Source organism: Hevea brasiliensis, chromosome 8 (genome assembly GCF_030052815.1).
Source record: "Hevea brasiliensis isolate MT/VB/25A 57/8 chromosome 8, ASM3005281v1, whole genome shotgun sequence".
NCBI lineage: Eukaryota > Viridiplantae > Streptophyta > Magnoliopsida > Malpighiales > Euphorbiaceae > Hevea > Hevea brasiliensis.
The window spans coordinates 57,964,590-57,982,087 of record NC_079500.1 but is presented as its reverse complement, the minus strand read 5'-3'; positions in this window follow the sequence as shown (position 1 = coordinate 57,982,087).

The following is a 17,498-nucleotide window of genomic DNA, read 5'->3' as shown; positions in this document are numbered from 1 at the left end:
ACCAACCATGTGTGTTTCCTTTGACAGTTTCTTTTGACTTTGCCTCCTCCGAAGGGATGCCCAACAAATGTGTTAATCGTTTCCAGGTCTGCCTATGCTCAAGGTGTAGGTAGATCCGATTCTGTGTTGAATAAGGAATCCCTAATAATGCCTGATATTCTTCCATAGTGGGAACTGTATCAATATCATTGAAAGAGAATACCCCGTACTTAGGGTTCCAAACCGACAACATGGCTTTTAATGCCGGGACTTGGACCTTGACTCGCATTAAGGTTGCAATCCTCCCATACTTCTCTTCAAATCGTGCCTTGACCTGATCGGGAAGCAACCTCCATCCATTAGACAGGCTCTCGAGGCTGTTCATTCTGACTTCAATTCCATTCAGATCTAATGAAGGTAGTAGGCTAGCATGTGCCTTGGGAACATCATTTTGTGGGGGTACTGGAGTATGAGTCGATTTGGACCAAAGTTTAGCATTCTGAACTTCTTCTGCCGACTGACTTGAGGATACCATGATAAATATGATGCCTATCCTTTTACAGACTCTTGGTTTGGTAATGCCTACGGGAAAACTCGTTAGAAAGATAAATTAGGGTAATTTTGAATCATACTGTTGACAGGGTGACACATACACATTTATCAAAGTAGGAAAATGTGTAGATGTTTCAGTAAAATTCAAAATTACCCTCACAAAAATGAACAAAAGGAAATTAAAGTAGAAAAGGATGAGAGTAAGTATGCCCCTTTTGTCCTATAATAGGGAGACTCCTGATATCAGACGAGCGCTACCTAATTGGGTAGTTCTATCTTACAAGGTAGCTCACTACGGCTTTTAGCTATCGTGATAGTTTAGCTTAGGGTCTAATTTTCTAAAAGCCACAGGTTCCCAAATTGCCCCTACTGTAAACAGTAGAGCCCCATTCTACCCCCATGATATTATCGGGAAAATTCCACGGGTATCACAGTGAATAGAACGAGTTTCAATTTGAGCAGAAGCCTTCACGGATACTAACGGGGTGAAACCCACGGGTACCGTTACATGACCCCCTCCTATTTTCCTAAAAGGGTAAGAAAGCCCGGGTATAGGGCCAAAGTGTGTGAGGACATCGTGTGAGTGTTCAGTGTGTGAAGGGACACCTTTACCTCTTCCCAATTCAGGGGGATTTTATTTTTCCATTTTCTTTTCTTTTTTTTTGAAACGAAGATCACTGTAGGAAATAAAACTGTAAAACAAGCAAAATAGTTAGCAGCAATAATGTATAAAACATCGCTGAATAAGCCCATCTAACTATAATTTGATCGGACAAAATCAAATCTACTCTTGGACCACTAGACCGGGGTTAAGTCAGTCTTTGTACGTCCCCAGTGGAGTCACCAAGCTGTCGCAAGGGATTTTGCGGTCGCCTGGACGAACCCTCACCGAAGTGGGAAAGAGTGAGGAGTCGCCACCTTAGTTTTGAGGGAAACTAAAGAAAACCATTTATGGAGATAAATTGAAATAAAACCACTTCAAAGCAGAGATTCTAGGTTCGGGGTCCGTAAACGGGTGGGGAAGGTGTTAGGCACCCCACCTCGTCCCTTAATAAGGGTAAGTAGATTTAATTTTGCCTTAGTTAGGAGGGCTTGAATGGATATGTTGATCCTTTTGACTAAAGGAGCATTTGATTTTTCACTAAATTTGGATCACCCAGATACATAAGTAAATGAGACAACCTTAGTGAGTTGCTGTTGTAGGTTAATCTTATCTAAAAAAAAAACTATTTTATTAAAGTTTAATTTAAGAGTTGTATAAGAACTCTTCTCCGAACTCTTTAATATTTATTAAAATTTTGAGTTGAGATCGGATAAGAACTCTCCTCCGATCTCTATTTAATATTTATTTTAAATTTTGAGTTGAGACCGGATAAGAACTCTCCTCCGATCTCTATTAAGTATTTGTTTAAAATTCTGAGTTGAGACCGGATAAGAACTCTCCTCCGATCTCTATTTAATATTTATTAAAATTTTGAGTTGAGACCGGATAAGAACTCTCTTCCGATCTCTATCTAATATTTATTAAAATTTTGAGTTGAGACCGGATAAGAACTCTCTTCCGATACTCGTTAGATTAAAATTGAATTGAGACAGGATAAGAACTCTCCTCCGATCTCTATTAAGTATTTATTAAAATTTTAAATTGAGACCGGATAAGAACTCTCCTCCGATCTCTTCGAAATTTGATCACAGCTATATATCTTAAGAGCCTAAGTTTAAGAGTTCTAGTATTTAAAGATGCCAAGGGTCGTAATAAGGCTTCCTTTAACTTATTGGTATTTTGTGACTAAATAAGGGATGCCGGACTGACTTTTACCGACCTCCCATGTGGTCGCCTTACCAGTATTCCCTCTGTTCCATTTTACTCATCTGAGATTTGATCTTTATTCCGCCTTATGGTGTTATGCCAGCCTATCTTCTACGTCAGCCTGGCGATTCAATTTAGCTATTTCCCCTGACGTGTTATTTAGACCCTCTTTTTTCAAAGAGACCCCTAAAATATAGTTACCTATTTTATCCTAACCACTTATATATTATTCAGGACTAGATGACTTGCGTTCCAAAATAATAAAGATCAACAAAAATATGATTTGGCCGACGTAGAAGCCAACTGAAGCACGACCTACCTTTGCATTTTCAAGTGTGATATGACCTTAAAGAAAATAACATGCATGAAAAAGAAAAAAAGGAAATACGCAAAACAAGAACTAAATAAAATGGCAATATGAACACTGACCTGTAAGAAGTCAGATTTAGTGAGCTAACTACAGAATCACAGAACGTAATAAAATAGCAAGTTGGTATCCAGGAGTCTAAGGTCCGCCTTGGAACAAAGAGTACTTCACTAAATGCAATCGAGTCAGAATTATACCCGAGTTTAAATGAGATTGAACATGGACGACGGAAATAAAAATTCAGATAACCAGGAACTGAAAAATGGGAATGCTACTGGATAATGAACGAAATGAAAATGAAAAGTTCAGTGTTCAAAATCTTTTAAGAAAACACTTCAGAAATCGGTTCCAAAAGCTCTTCTTATGAAAGCAGAGTAATAATCTGAATTAAATTTCAGAGTTCTTCCACTATAGTAACAACCTTCTTTCTTTTTTTTTGTCCGTCCCTTGAACAGTTTTTCATGCAGGTATTTATAGGAATCGGGTGCTCCCCATGAAGGGTCAGGATTTATTTTGAGGGAGATGGAGGGTTTGGATTTCGAAGGACATGATCGGATGTTCAGGAATTAAAGTCAAAATGAATGGCTGAGATCACTCTTCAGAATATTTGTCCTTTTCTTCTTTTAATCTGACGGTCCCAAATCTTCTCGTCCGGAACGATCTGAGGGCTAAGAGCGAAAGACGCTGGTATTGTCGTCTTCTCTCTTGATCCAAGGGCTCCGGGTTTGTCCTTACCAGTGAGATCAACGGTGGGGATTGGGATGTACAGGACTGTCATGACATACCCTGGCACCTGTCAGCATTGCGGGCGATTCTTAGGCGTGCGGTGGAGATCTCGTCTGCCACGCTTTAACTACCTCGGCTCTAATTCAGACGACGATTATTTGGGATTTGTCTTATTCTTTTTGCCTTCCGATCCCTCCCACGCTCTTATTCCGATCTCTCATGCTGATCTCCCATCTTCCGATCTCTTATTCCGATCTTTCCCTTTCTCTGGTCCGGTCTGGTCAAAGCATTAATTTCCCCTCGATTCCCGAGGCGTTAAGCCGTTTTACGCTCGAGAATAAATGCCCGTTTTCCCCTATATATATCCCTGACGACAGAGACATTTCTTTCATCTGATTTTTCTCTCTTCCTTCTTTCTTTTCCAGTTCTAGCTGCTCCGGCAGTTGTTCCGGCCATGATTGTGGTTTTTGATCCCTCTCCGTTGGACTTCCTTATTCCTCGACTGAAAATTTACGACCCCGGTGATGCTCCACTAACCCTTGGCGGTTGCTTCCTCAAGTTCATTCGGCTTCTCACCATATTGAGTGTTCCGACAGCGGTTTCCTCCCACATTGGGTGTTCCGACAGTGGATTAAGCTCCGATCGGCGACACCCTTGGGATCAGTTATAAACCTGGGACTCTTTAGATAGGATGTGCTGCCAGTCTCTAGAGATCGCCCAAATGATGTAATCCTTCAATGTAATCAGATCTGCAGAGATCGCCCAAATGATGTAGTTAGGCCTTTATTGTAATCCGATCCCTAGAGATCGCCCAAATAATGTAATCCGATCTTTTGGAAATAAAAATCTTGTTTCTCAAATTACTATCTTATTGATTATTTTCTGATCTCTGATATATTTGTCCGATCTGGTTCCTAACAAAACAACTCTTAACTAATCCTTCATTCAAAATATTCAACTTATTATGCCGATCTCCATTTAACCGATCTCCTTGGAATGTTCGAGAGACGTGTCAGAACAGTTGGCGAATCTCGTTAACCGATGCACTGCCTAGAACCTCGCGAGCATTAAATGCTCGGACAAGTATAAATAGGGGTGAGGGGCTAGCCATTTGCTCCTGTATGTCATTTTCAATCTCTCGCTCACGACCTCAAAGTTCTCTCGTTTGCTCAATTTCTTCCGACGCCGATCAGACTCCGGTAAGGGCTTTGATCTTCTTTTTAGTTTAAGTTCTTTGTTTTCTTTGAAAATGAGCGGTGCCAAGGGTCAAAGAGTGGCGAGTCCTCCTTCCATTCAGTTCTCGTGGTCGTCTGACGAAGAAGAAGTTGTCAAGCCAAACGCGCAAACAGAACCTCCTAGGGTCTCCGTTCCAGGTCGGGGGCGGATCGTACCATCAAGGCATGTACCTTCTTTAGGGAGGGAGAATCTCCCTATGGACGAGCTGCCATCGATCTTACAAGAGTCCGATCTACAATCATTTAGCCAGGAGTACAATATTCGCCCTGATTCGTACGAACTTATCCGGTGCCACGGCGATCACCGAGCCGATCACTTCTTTGAAGAGAATGACCTGGTTATGGTATACGAGGAACAGTTAAAGGCCGATCTTCGGTTCCCTCTGGAAGACTTCTTCAAGGAGGTCCTAAAACTTCACCGGGTGTGCATTGCTCAAATTCACCCTAACTCGTGGCGGATCTTAGTAGCTTTCCGAGGTCTATGCCGATCTAAGGGAATTAGACCTACGGCTAAGGTGTTCGCCGAACTGCACAGGCTAACTCGCCGAAAGGACGATGATCACAGGTTCTTTCAGGCGAAGCCTCATTGCGGGCTCTTCACCGATCTGCCCTCCTCCCTTAAAAATTGGAAGAATCGCTTCTTCATTCTGAGGAGCAAAAATCTGAACTGCTTTGAGGGCTTCCCTCGTAGCTGGTGGCACCAGGGGCCCTTGCTTCCGAAGCACGTTAACCTGAACCAGGAAGAAAGCTTAATAGTGATGGATCTAAAAAATCAGGCTGCCACTCAAAAGTATTCCTGTTTAGACGCAGTGACCACCGAGCTGCACCATTGGACCCTACAGCTGCTCATCGGCCAAGATCGCGAACTTCCGCTCTCTGACCTCGACACTGGCATTTTCTAAATCTCAGATCTCAGGACTTTAGCGATCTCACTGACCTCTCCTTTGTGCAGGTATGGCGGGTGATGAGGGTTCTAGGAAGCGAAAGAAAGAAAAAGAGATCTCCCGGAAAGTAAAGGAGATGAAGCGTTCGGAAATGCTTCGAACTCCCCGCCATGAACCAGGGGAGACGCAGGGAGGCCTGTCCCGACCTTCGGGGCCGCCGATCACTGAAGCTGTCCGATCTCCTCCTCAACAGGAAGTGCCGGCTCCACCTCCTCCAGCTGCTCCAAGCACAGAAAGGGGGCCTTCTCAATCTTCTGTGAGAGCCTCTTCTCGTGGCGCTCAAACGTTGATCGAGTCCCTGAAGAATAACCGGACTGTTCGGGAGAACCCCAGTTTTGCCAAAGTCTTGGGGTCTTCCACCTGCCTTCGGGAGGATCGGGACAGGCTATCCCCAGACAGTCTTGGCGATATCCTAACTCGCGCCATGAGCCTGAACGTGGAGTGCCTGGTGAACCAGACCATAGTTTGGGAAAAGGCTCATCGCCTGGGCAAGGAGGTCGAGAAGAAGAATCAGGAAATGGCTTCCCTCCGATCCCAACTCGCATCCGCTCAGGATTACATATCTCAAGTTGAGGGGCGGGCGAAGTTCTATGAAGACAGAGTGGCCGAACAGAATCATGTTCTTGCTGAAAGGGATCATGCTCTTAGGGAAGTCGAGGCGCTCCGGGCCAACGATGCTTCTCAGGTCGCCCAACTTATTGAGGAGCTTAAGGCGAAAGATGAAGAAATGGTGACGGGGATAGCTGGTGCCTATGTGAATGCTCACAAGGACCTCTTGGCCGAACTCCAGAAGCGTTACTCAGAAGAGGACTTCTCTTGGATGGCTGACCTGGCTCCCGGGGGCGAGGGTGAGGATAGTGAAGAGGAAGGAGAGGATGAGCAAAATGTAGATCAGGTTGGGGGTGATCCCCCAGCCGAATAACTTGTACAAATTTGTGATGAAATGAAATGAAATGACTCTTTTGTTCAATGAATGGTTATGATCGGAAAATTTCTAAACACTGGATTGTCTGAGTATATTGAAATAACTGAAAGCGATTATTATCCTAAGTGTGAGAGATCGGAAAACATGACATGCATGAAACTGGTAAGGAACTAACACTAAACGGAACTTAATTGAAAATTTGAACATCTAAGATCAGGATCTTTATTAAACCGGATTAGAACCTTGGCTTGGTTATTTCTAAACTTTTAAAAGAGAGGTCGATTATAAATATTGGCAGCAAGTTTCTAGTGTTAATTCGATTTCGGCTGACAAGGGAGATTGGGAATAAGTTAACTGGTCAGGATATTTGACAATTGTCTTGAGAGATCGATAAATGGTTGAGAGACCGGTAAGGCTTAGCATTGACTCAATTCTCTGTGAAGAGAGATCGGAACTGTGGTTAAATAGCAAGGAGAGAGTTGGTGCTAGGGATCGGTTTCAAGGTTTATTGATTCTGGGGATCGGCCAAAATATGGTGTCGACAGGGTTTAGAGTCCTAGGGTGATAAAGTTCAGATAACTTAAACAACTTGGATTGCAAAATTTGGGTGAGACTGAGATATGGATGAGGTGTTTCAACCAATGGGAAGAGAGGGGAAGGGGAAGGCACCAATAGAAAGTGAGGAAGAGGTATGGTAGGGTTTGAAGTCCTAGTGTGATAAGGTTCAGATAACTTAAACAACTAGGATTGAGGAATTTGGGTGAGACTGGGATATGGGTGAGGTGTTCCAACCATTAGGAAGAAAGGGAAAGGGGGTGCCACCAATAGAGAGTGAGGAAGAGAATGGGGCCAAAGGGGGAGAGAGAGCTTGCATGAGAGAGGGATAGAGAAAAAGATATTTTTTTATTTTAATTTTTTTAAAAAATAAATTAAATGGATCATATTTAAAATTCCTAACTAGGCTTTCTTAGGCCCATGGGGCCCAATTAAACTTAATTAGGTCCATTTAAGAACTACCCATATTAAATTTAAAAAAAACAAGATTTTTTAAAAATTAAATTAAATTTTCGAAAAACATATATTTTTTTTTTCAAAATCATGCCACATTATTAATAATTCAGTTCCATGCCTTTAATTATATATTACAGTCATATAATTTTTCATCATTGGGTTTCCCACGACCTCAATGCACATACTCATCACAAAATAAGGGTCTACAGGGCATTAGCTCCAATGTGTATCCACAAAGTCTCATGAATTCTCGCTCATATTCGGAGACTGTAAGCTGCCTCTGTCTCAATGCCAGGAATTCTCTTCTTCTCTCCTCCAAGTATACATGACTGATATATTTCTTTTTGAATTCAACCAAAAAGAAATACCATGTGATCTATGTAGGCTGTACCACTCTCGATACTGTCACCCACCACTTATATGCATCCTCTTGAAGTAGTGACAGAGCACACTCCAACTGCTGCTCTGGGATGCAATGTAGCTACTGTAACACCCTCTTTATCCTCTGCAGCCAATACTCTGCTGCGGCTGGATCATCCTCCTTCTTACCCTTAAAGTCAACTACCCCATATTTTCACAGTCTCTCTAATGGGGATCTGTGTACAGGTTGCGGCTGTAAGGGTGGTGGTGGCGGTGGTTGTGGTTGTAGAGGTGGAGGTAGCTGTGGCTGAGGTGTGGCTCCGGTGGCCTGACGGAGCAGCTGAGTCATCTGTTCCAAGAAGGCCTGCTGTGCTCTACCCATAGCCCCACGTGATGACTTTGCTTTACTACTACTTTGCCCTCGACTAGGAGCAGGTGTGGGTGCGTGACGCTCTACCTCCTCCTCGATCGATCTAAAAGATCAGATGCCATCGATCCTATAAAATAGACAAAGAATAGATCTACATTAGTGTCACCTCAACTCTATTTTAAAGGCCCATGCATGTGATGCACTCTATCTATTTCTATCTAACTAGGTCTAGCACCACCTAAACCTATGCTCTGATACCACTAAATATGATACCCCTTACCTGTCTACAGTGTAGCCGAGTAAAGCGTGCCACATTCGCTGCTGGAGTATCCTATCTTATCCTGTACTATCCATTGTTCATTTAAAACTTCATAGAAAACATGTGGTAAATTTTTTTTTCACAATTTATTTTTATGGATACTCGGGCAGAGCCTTCTCTGTTTTATTAGTATCTGGCGGGTTCCACTATTCACCTGTTAAAACAATTTCATATCTATCTCATATTTCCATATGTCATATCATTCACAACTTTTCAAATAATTTCAAGAAAAATAATGCGACTCATTCATATGGAAATTTATACACAAAAGCTTATAATCTTTATATACAATCCAAAATATAATTACAATTTATTTATAATACAAAATATGACTACATGAAGTTTATATACAATAAACTAAAATATTAAGTCTAATACAGGGGCCCTACCAACAAAATATAAAATATTGAGGTGACTCTAGACTGTGGCAGATCTGACCGAAGCTCTGTCAGGGCACTACTGCTGCAACTGTGTCTAGTCTCCTGTACCTACACCATGGAAAACCAACGCGCTAAGTGAATTGCTTAGGGGTGCATAATTTTTAAAGAAAAGTAACTAAATAATTAAAAATAATAATTTTAGGCAAATTTCATAAATTCTAAGTTATTTATGAATTCTCTGCACTTTGTGAATAATTAGATTTAATAGTATCTTTTCTTTTCATTTTTCTTATTTTTTATCTTAATTATTTTATAACAGTGCCCAAGTAACCTATAACAGACTATAAAAGCTGGATACACTGCCGTATACTGGTTAGACATCCATATGTCTACCCTATATACAACTGTCATGTCCACAGCACAAGGCCAGCGGGTAGGCTTTTAAGGCCAGAAAATGAAACTGTAATACCCCCATTTGCATAGCCTGGTATATGTTACTGTTCCGGTGACCGGTGTCAATCTAGACAATTAAGAGAATTAGAACCACGTCTAAAACACCTAGATAAGCCCTAAATGCAAATAATTAGTAATTGTCAAATAGTTAAGTATAAATAAGAAAAACAGAATATAAGAAGTTAAATAAGCCGGGAGTCACAGCGATGGGTGAGCTTCTCGGGAATGACTGCAAGGTTTATCTAAACTTAAATTTTGAACCATAAAATGTGACGCTGCAGTCCTTAGGACTATTGTGAACACAGTGGAAAAGAGAAAATTACAAAAAAGAATTGTTAAGCAAGTCAAATAATTAGGTCAGGGATCCGGAAGAAATATCACATAACTTGCAAACCGGATCGAACCGGCGAAGGGCAATTTGGTCAGTTCACCTCTAGAGCTGACTCCTGACCTAACCGTCCAATAAAATTGGAGAAAAGAAAATTTTAGGACCAAGAATTAAATTAAAGAACTAATGAAAAAATAAATGAAAAAGAAAAAAAAAAGAAAAAGTGTTATTACATCACTTGGATGACATCATGCATGATGTCAAAATTAATTTAATTTTTGCCTACAAATTTGGACTAAGTCAAATGGGTAATTTAAAGAGATAAATGACATAAAAAAAAAAAAGAAAAACTCATTTCTTCTTCTTCATGCAGCCGCTCCACCTCTCTCTCATTCCTCTCTCTCAAAACTCCATTGAACCACAACACCAAGCTTGTGTGAACCCAAAAATCAGCCATAAAACTTGCAGATTTCTTAATTAAATCTTGTCTTTAGACCTTGCTAAGTAACGTAGGAGCAAAAAGAAGAAAGGAATCAAAGGTTTGAGAAGAGGAAAGTTTGTCTCAACAAGGTTAGTAATCTAAACTTGAAAATCTTTGTTTATTTATTTTGTATGTAGTTCACTTAACTTAGAAATTGTGTAAAATCAAACAAAAACAATTATTAAGGGACCAAACATGAAATTCATCCAGCTAGGGCTAGGGTTTGATATGAATGAGTTTGATAGTTTTGAATGGTTATTTGAGGTGAATTAGGTGTGAAGATCATGAATGTACACTTTGAAATGTATTAGATTAAACTTTATGTGTAGCTAGGGTTTTGAGCATGTGAAAAATTGAAGAAAAATTTGAGAATTAGCCAAATGATGTTATTGGCCTTATCTGAGTTGAGAAATGGTTAATTGTGACCATTTGTAGTGTGTATGAATTGTTGGAAACAAGTTCCAATTTAGATAGGTGAGGGTCAATCTGCAGGTAGCTTGACCTAGGTCCCTTTCAGGGAGCAAAACTAAAAATTTACCAGCCTAATTAGTATGAGGCTAATTAGGAATGAAACTAGACACAAAATGACACATTTTCCATTCAGGAATCATGCCCAAAAAGTGACCATAACTTAGTGAACAATTAGGCCAAATTTGGAATTGGGCAAACAGACCTATACAAAAATGACCAAATGAATAGTAGTTACGTAAATGACCATAACTTGGTCTAGGAAGATCCAAATGACCTGAATTTTGCACCGATAGAAAGCTAAGACATAGCCCTACAACTTTCATGAAGAAAATAAACCCAAAATTTGACCATAAGCTATCCAAAAACTTACCTGCAGTTAATGTAAAAAAACTGCCATAATCCAGGAATTTGTCCAGAATTCTAGGTAACACCAAATCCGGCCAGCCATGTTCAAATGGCCATAACTTAGGCTACAAAACTCCAAATAGAGTGATTCAAAAAGGGAATTAAAGTTAGGACAATAAGGAACAATTCTATGAAGAAAACTTTATCAAATTCTAACAGCAACATGACCAATGGTATAGTACAAAATAGGACATCAAATTTGAAAATTTTGAAATTGTACCTAAGAAACCTAAAATTTGAAGAAACAATCAAAACCAACAAATTATGTGATACCCCTTACCCGTCTACAGTATAGCCAAGCAAGATATGCCACACTGTGTACCGGAACACTATATTTTATCTTAATTATTTTTATCCTTCCTTAATTTATTTCTTTATAATGATGAAATGCAATTTGGGAGATTTGACTCATTTAAGTCATTTATTGAAATTATAATTTAATTTAGGGTTTCGAAAATTTTATAAAAAATTCGACAGAGTGTCGGCTAAAAATGGAGAAAATAGTTCTTTGAAACCTACGAAAAACACTCCCAAATATTCATCCGTATTCTCAAACTCCAATAACCATCAATATGGTCTCAACAATTTTCAACATTCACAACCATCTCAAGTTTTCAACATGAATCCACAATTTCATTCAGATCAAAATCAAATTTAATTTCATGAAGATATTCTCAAATTATATTAATTAACGAAATTTTACAAAATATGTACATTAACATATGATTACATAAATTTACTATTTACATTAGTTCATAATTTACAAATCACAAACTACTACCTATTACAAAATGCAAAAACCAAATTTCCAAAGGAACCTAAAGGTTCTACCACTGATGCATTGGAGATGAGAGGTGACTCTGACTCTATTCAAATTTGCGACCTCACCCAGTCTGTGGTCTGCTAGGCTCTCTATTACTCTCTCCATAACCTATGTGTGGCAAAAATTGACGCGCTAAGCAATAATGCTTAGTGGTGCCAATAATAAAATAAATAGAAATAAAAAGAAATAAATATGCAGTGTGTATATTGATGTCTCATGCAGACAAATTTTTTGTAACTGTTTGTAGTCTTATTTATTTGGTACTTGTTATATCCATTATTTCATTAAATTTATTAACTTTCATTTTTGGTTGCCCAAGTAAACTATACTAAATGACTGGACTGGACAAACAGGTAAATTGGCACTGGGTACCAAGTACCTCAGGCCGTCACACCATCGGTCACATAGTGTCTTCCGGTGTGCAACAGAACAGCTGATAAGATGTAATAACATTAGCCACAAGGCCAAGTATCATCATAATATTGGAATGGCTAAAAGCCATAAAATCACAAAATGGCATAATGCTATGTGCAGTACTACTAACTGAACCCTATTGGCATGCTAACCTATCCAAACCAATCTTACTAGGTATACTAGGGCACATTACCAAGTTATTGATTGAATTTTCATGCTTTACATGTAAGGTTACTATTCATTTTACTATTTAGGTCAAATTATTGATTTTCCAATGTGTAATAGCTATATAAGTCCTAATCACATAAATTTATCACATTTTGGTTCCCAAAAGTGCTGGCATTAGTTGCCAATCCATACTTCTAACCAATGATGAATAAATCAGAAATTTCAATTTTGGGTGCTAGAGTTCACTGTTCCATTAGGCCATTCTACAGTGAGAATTTGGCCAAATGTTCTTCATAAAAGTTGTTCCTTATTGTGTCTAGTTACATTTCTTTTTTTTTTTATCACTCCATTTGGAGTTTTGTGGCTCAATTTATGGCCTAAAAACCATAACTGGTTGGATTGCAATTTTTCTAGAATTTCTAGGTAGAATCAATTCTACAGTTTTTATATACTGACTGCAGGTCAGTTTTTGGACATGTTATGATCACAATTTGGGTTTCTTTTCTTCATGAAAGTTATAGGGCTATGTCTCAGCTTTCTATTGGTAAACATTCATGTCAATTGCACCATTCTAAACTGAGTTATGATCAAATGAATGAACACTATTCATTTGGTCATTTTCAAGGGACTGCATATTGGTCACCCGGATTAGGTCAATTTTTAGAGCCACTTGGGTTGGTTTTTTGGGTAGGAGGTGAATTGTGGCATTAGGTATCTAGTTTCACCTCAAATTGGCGTTGCACCAATTGGAGCTAAACAAGTTCAGTTAAGGCTCACCAAACACACTGGACTCCAAGAGTCCAGACTACAACACACAAGGCAGCCTACCCTTTCTAACACTCAATGACTCAATTCACTTCATATTTAGTTTAAAGCTTACCAAATGGTCACTATTTGATTATTAAAATGTTCCTACACCATTATAAGAGCAAAACCTCAGTTTGCTCAAAACCTTAAATTCTCAATTTCTCTATTCTTCCATTAACTTACAATTTAATGTACTAAATGTTAAGTTCATATCAAGGGTAGCTTATATACTCATTTAATCCAAAAAAATCATCAAGACCCTAATAAGTCCATGGCTGCTAAAATTTGTAAAAATTCAACCACTCAAAATTTATTAAATTAGTTAAATTTCACTCTTAATTCATGTTCTCCATGATGTATACACAAAATAATTAAGATTAATTGGCAATAACCTTGATTTAGCTAATTCCCAAAGCTTGAGAACTCCTCTTTTTCTCTTTCTTTTTGCTACCCAATACTTGCTCTAGGTGTAAGGATAAATATTTATGAAGGAAAGCTAGGGTTTTGAGGTGATTTGGGTGGTGAACTCAAGCTTAATCAAAGCTCCCATGGAGGTTTTCCTTCCTCTCTCACTTTTTCTCTCTCTTTGGTGTGGCTGTTTGAGATAAAGATGGGGCTGCTGACTTTTTATTTTTTTTTATCTCATTTTTTTTGTTTCATTTTTATCCCTTTAGTTAATTTATTAAGTTGTGATTGGGTGGAGATTTTAGTTACATCATGCTTATGTCATAAATATGACTTTTATTTCATTTTTATTTTCTTTTCTTTTCTACTCATTTTTAATTAAATTTTTAGTAATATTTATTCACATTTTATGTCATAATAATTATTTACTTAACTGGACAAGTCGACAAAAAATCATCCCTGAAGACGAAATGATCAAAATGCCCTCCGTTTGGCTTATTGAGCTAAAATCGTCTGTACCAATCGAAAAAATTTTCTAAGCTTTTTCTTAGCATTTTAATGCCACAAAAACCTCAATGACTCTTCTTTGGAGTCCTAAAAATTATTTCATGAATTTTCTCCTGGGTTTAGGGCTTTTAATTGTGAAGACTGCAACTTCCCACTAGGTTACCCATCGCTAGGGCACTGGCTCATTTAACTTGGTTGTATTTTATTTCTAAAATTTTTCCTAAATTGCTATTTAAATATTGTTTCAGACATTCTAGCTGTCCGGATCGACACCGGTCACCTGAACAGTAGAATGTACAAAATTGCTATAGTGAGGGAGTTACAACTCTCCCCCTCTAATTTAAATTTCGTCCTTGAAATTTACTTGATGCAAAAAGTTAAGGGAACTATTGCCTTATTGTCTCTTGACTTTCCCAAGTTGCCTCTTCGGTGTTGTGGTGCCTCCAAAGCACTTTCACTTGTGGAATCTGCTTATTTCTCAACTCTTTCACTTCTCGAGCCAGGATCCGTATGGGTTCTTCTTTATATGTCAAATCCGGTTGCACTTCAATTTCTTCCATGGAGATGATATGTGAACGATCTTAGCGGTATCTTCTTAGCATACATACATGGAACACATTGTGGATCTTGTCTAGCTCTAGTGGTAAAGCTAGCCTATAGGCCACTATACCCACACGTTCAATGACTTCATATGGGCTTAACTTACCTTTTCTTCCAAATCTTAGTACCTTCTTCTACAGTGACACCTTGAGGAACACTTTATCACCAACTGCATATTCTATTTCTTTTCTATTCAAGTCAACATAAGATTTCTATATGTCTGAGGCAACCTTCAGATTGGCTTTAATTAGCTTTACTTTATCCTCTGTCTGTTTCACCAAGTCTGGCCCTACCAGTTTGTCTTTACCTAATTCAGTCCAACACACTGTAGTTCTACATTTCCTTCCATACAGTGGTTCATACGGGGCCATTTGGATGCTAGTTTGATAGTTGCTGTTGTATGCAAATTATATCAATAGGAGGTATCTATCCCAACTTCCTTCAAACTCGATGACACAACTCTTTAGCATATCCTCAAGGACCTAACATATCTTTCATGTTATTATTATCTTTTCAGTTCACTATTTGTATTAATTCAATTGGTTTCAATGTTTACCTGAATTACTCTTTCTGATTGCCCATTCGTCTGAGGATGGAAAGCTGTGCTAAAATGGAGTTGTGTACCCAAGGATTCATGCAACTTCTTCCAAAATCTAGATGTAAACCTTGGGTCTCGATCAGATATGATGGAAAGTGAAATTCCATGCAGCCTAACTATCTCACTGATATACAATTCTGCTAACTTCTCCAGTGAGTAGTCAGTCCTAACAGGCAGAAAGTGTGCTGACTTCATCAATCTATCCACTATCACCCATACTACGTCATGCTTCTTCTAGGTGAGAGGTAGACCACTTACAAAATCCATGGTGACCCGATCCCATTTCCTTTCAGGTATGCATATAGGCTGTAGCAAACCCGATGGAACTTGATGTTCTGCCTTGACTTGCTGACATGTCAAGCATTTAGTCACATAGTTAGCTATGTCCTTCTTCATTCCAGGCCACCAATAATGAAGCTTCAGATCATGATACATTTTTGTACTTCCTAGGTGCATAGCATAAACACTGGTGTGTGCCTCTTTTAGAATACTGGCTTTCAATTCCCCATCATCTGGTACACACACTCTTCCTTTGTAGTACAGACACCTATCTGCTTTCACCTCACAGTAAGTTGCCTTCCCTTTTGAGATTTTGGTCATAGTAGTCATTAACTTCTCATCTACCTTCTGCCCATCTAAAATCTACTGTAGTAGGTTTAGCCTCACTTGCAACTCAGCCAAAATAACTCCATTTCGAGCCAAGAATAGACCGATATTCAATGATCTCAAAGCTGTGATGGATTTTCTGCTCAAAACATCAGCAACTACATTTGCCTTCATAGGATGGTAGTCAATCACATAATCATAGTCCTTCAGGAACTCAATCCATCGCCTCTGTCTAAGGTTGAGCTCCTTCTGGGTTAGTAAGTATTTCAGACTTTTTGTGGTCAGTGTAAATGTAGCACTTTTCACCATACAAGTAGTACCTCTATATCTTCAGTGTGAAGATAATTATTCTAAGTTCTAAATCATGGGTAGGATAATTCTGTTCATGTGGCCTCAACTGCCTGGAAGCGTAGGCGACCACTTTCCCCTCTTGCATCAATACACACCCTAACCCATTATGCGAGGCATCACTGTAGACCACAAAGTTCTATTCCGACACTGGTTGTGTTAACACTGGTGCCTCTATTAACATAGCCTTCAACTTCTCAAAACTGGCCTGACACTTATCATTCCAGTCAAATTTGACATTCTTGTGTAACATCTTTGTCGTTGGAGCAGCTATTAAAGAAAATCCCTTCACAAATCTTCTATAATACCCAGCTAGCCCCAAGAAACTTCTGACCTCAATTTTATTTATAGGAGGCTTCCATTCCATCACTGCTTCTATTTTCTTGGGATCCACTCTAATCCTATCAGCTGACACTATGTGTCCGAGGAATGCAATCTCATTCAACCAGAAGTCACACTTGGACAACTTAGCATACAGCTTCTTTTCTCTTAGGGTTTGCAGGACAATTATCAAATGTTTATCATGTTCTTCCCTGGTCTTGGAATACACCAAAATATCATCAATAAAGACCACTATGAACCGATCTAGGTATGGATGGAAGATACGGTTCATAAGGTCCATGAATGCTGTTAGTGCATTTGTTAGGCCAAAGGGCATCACCAGGAACTCATAATGCCCATACCGGGTCCTGAATGCAATCTTTGGTACACCCTTAACTGATGATACCCTGATCTGAGATCAATTTTAGAAAATACTTCTGCTCCCTTCAACTGATCAAACAAATCATCAATTCTAGGCAACGGATACTTATTCTTCATAGTCACTTTATTCAACTGCCAGTAATTGATGCATAACCTCAAAGTTCCATCCTTCTTCTTTACAAACAGCATTGGAGCTCCCCATAGTGACACACTGGGGCATATGAACCCCTTATCTAGTAACTCCTGCAACTAGATTTTCAGCTCCTTTAACTCAGTAGGTGCCATCCTATAAGGAGCAATAAAGATTGGTGCTGTACCTGACAATACTTCAATAGCAAATTCAACTTCCCTTTCTGGTGGTAAACCAGGCAATTTTTTAAGGAACACATCTAGGAAGTCTCTTA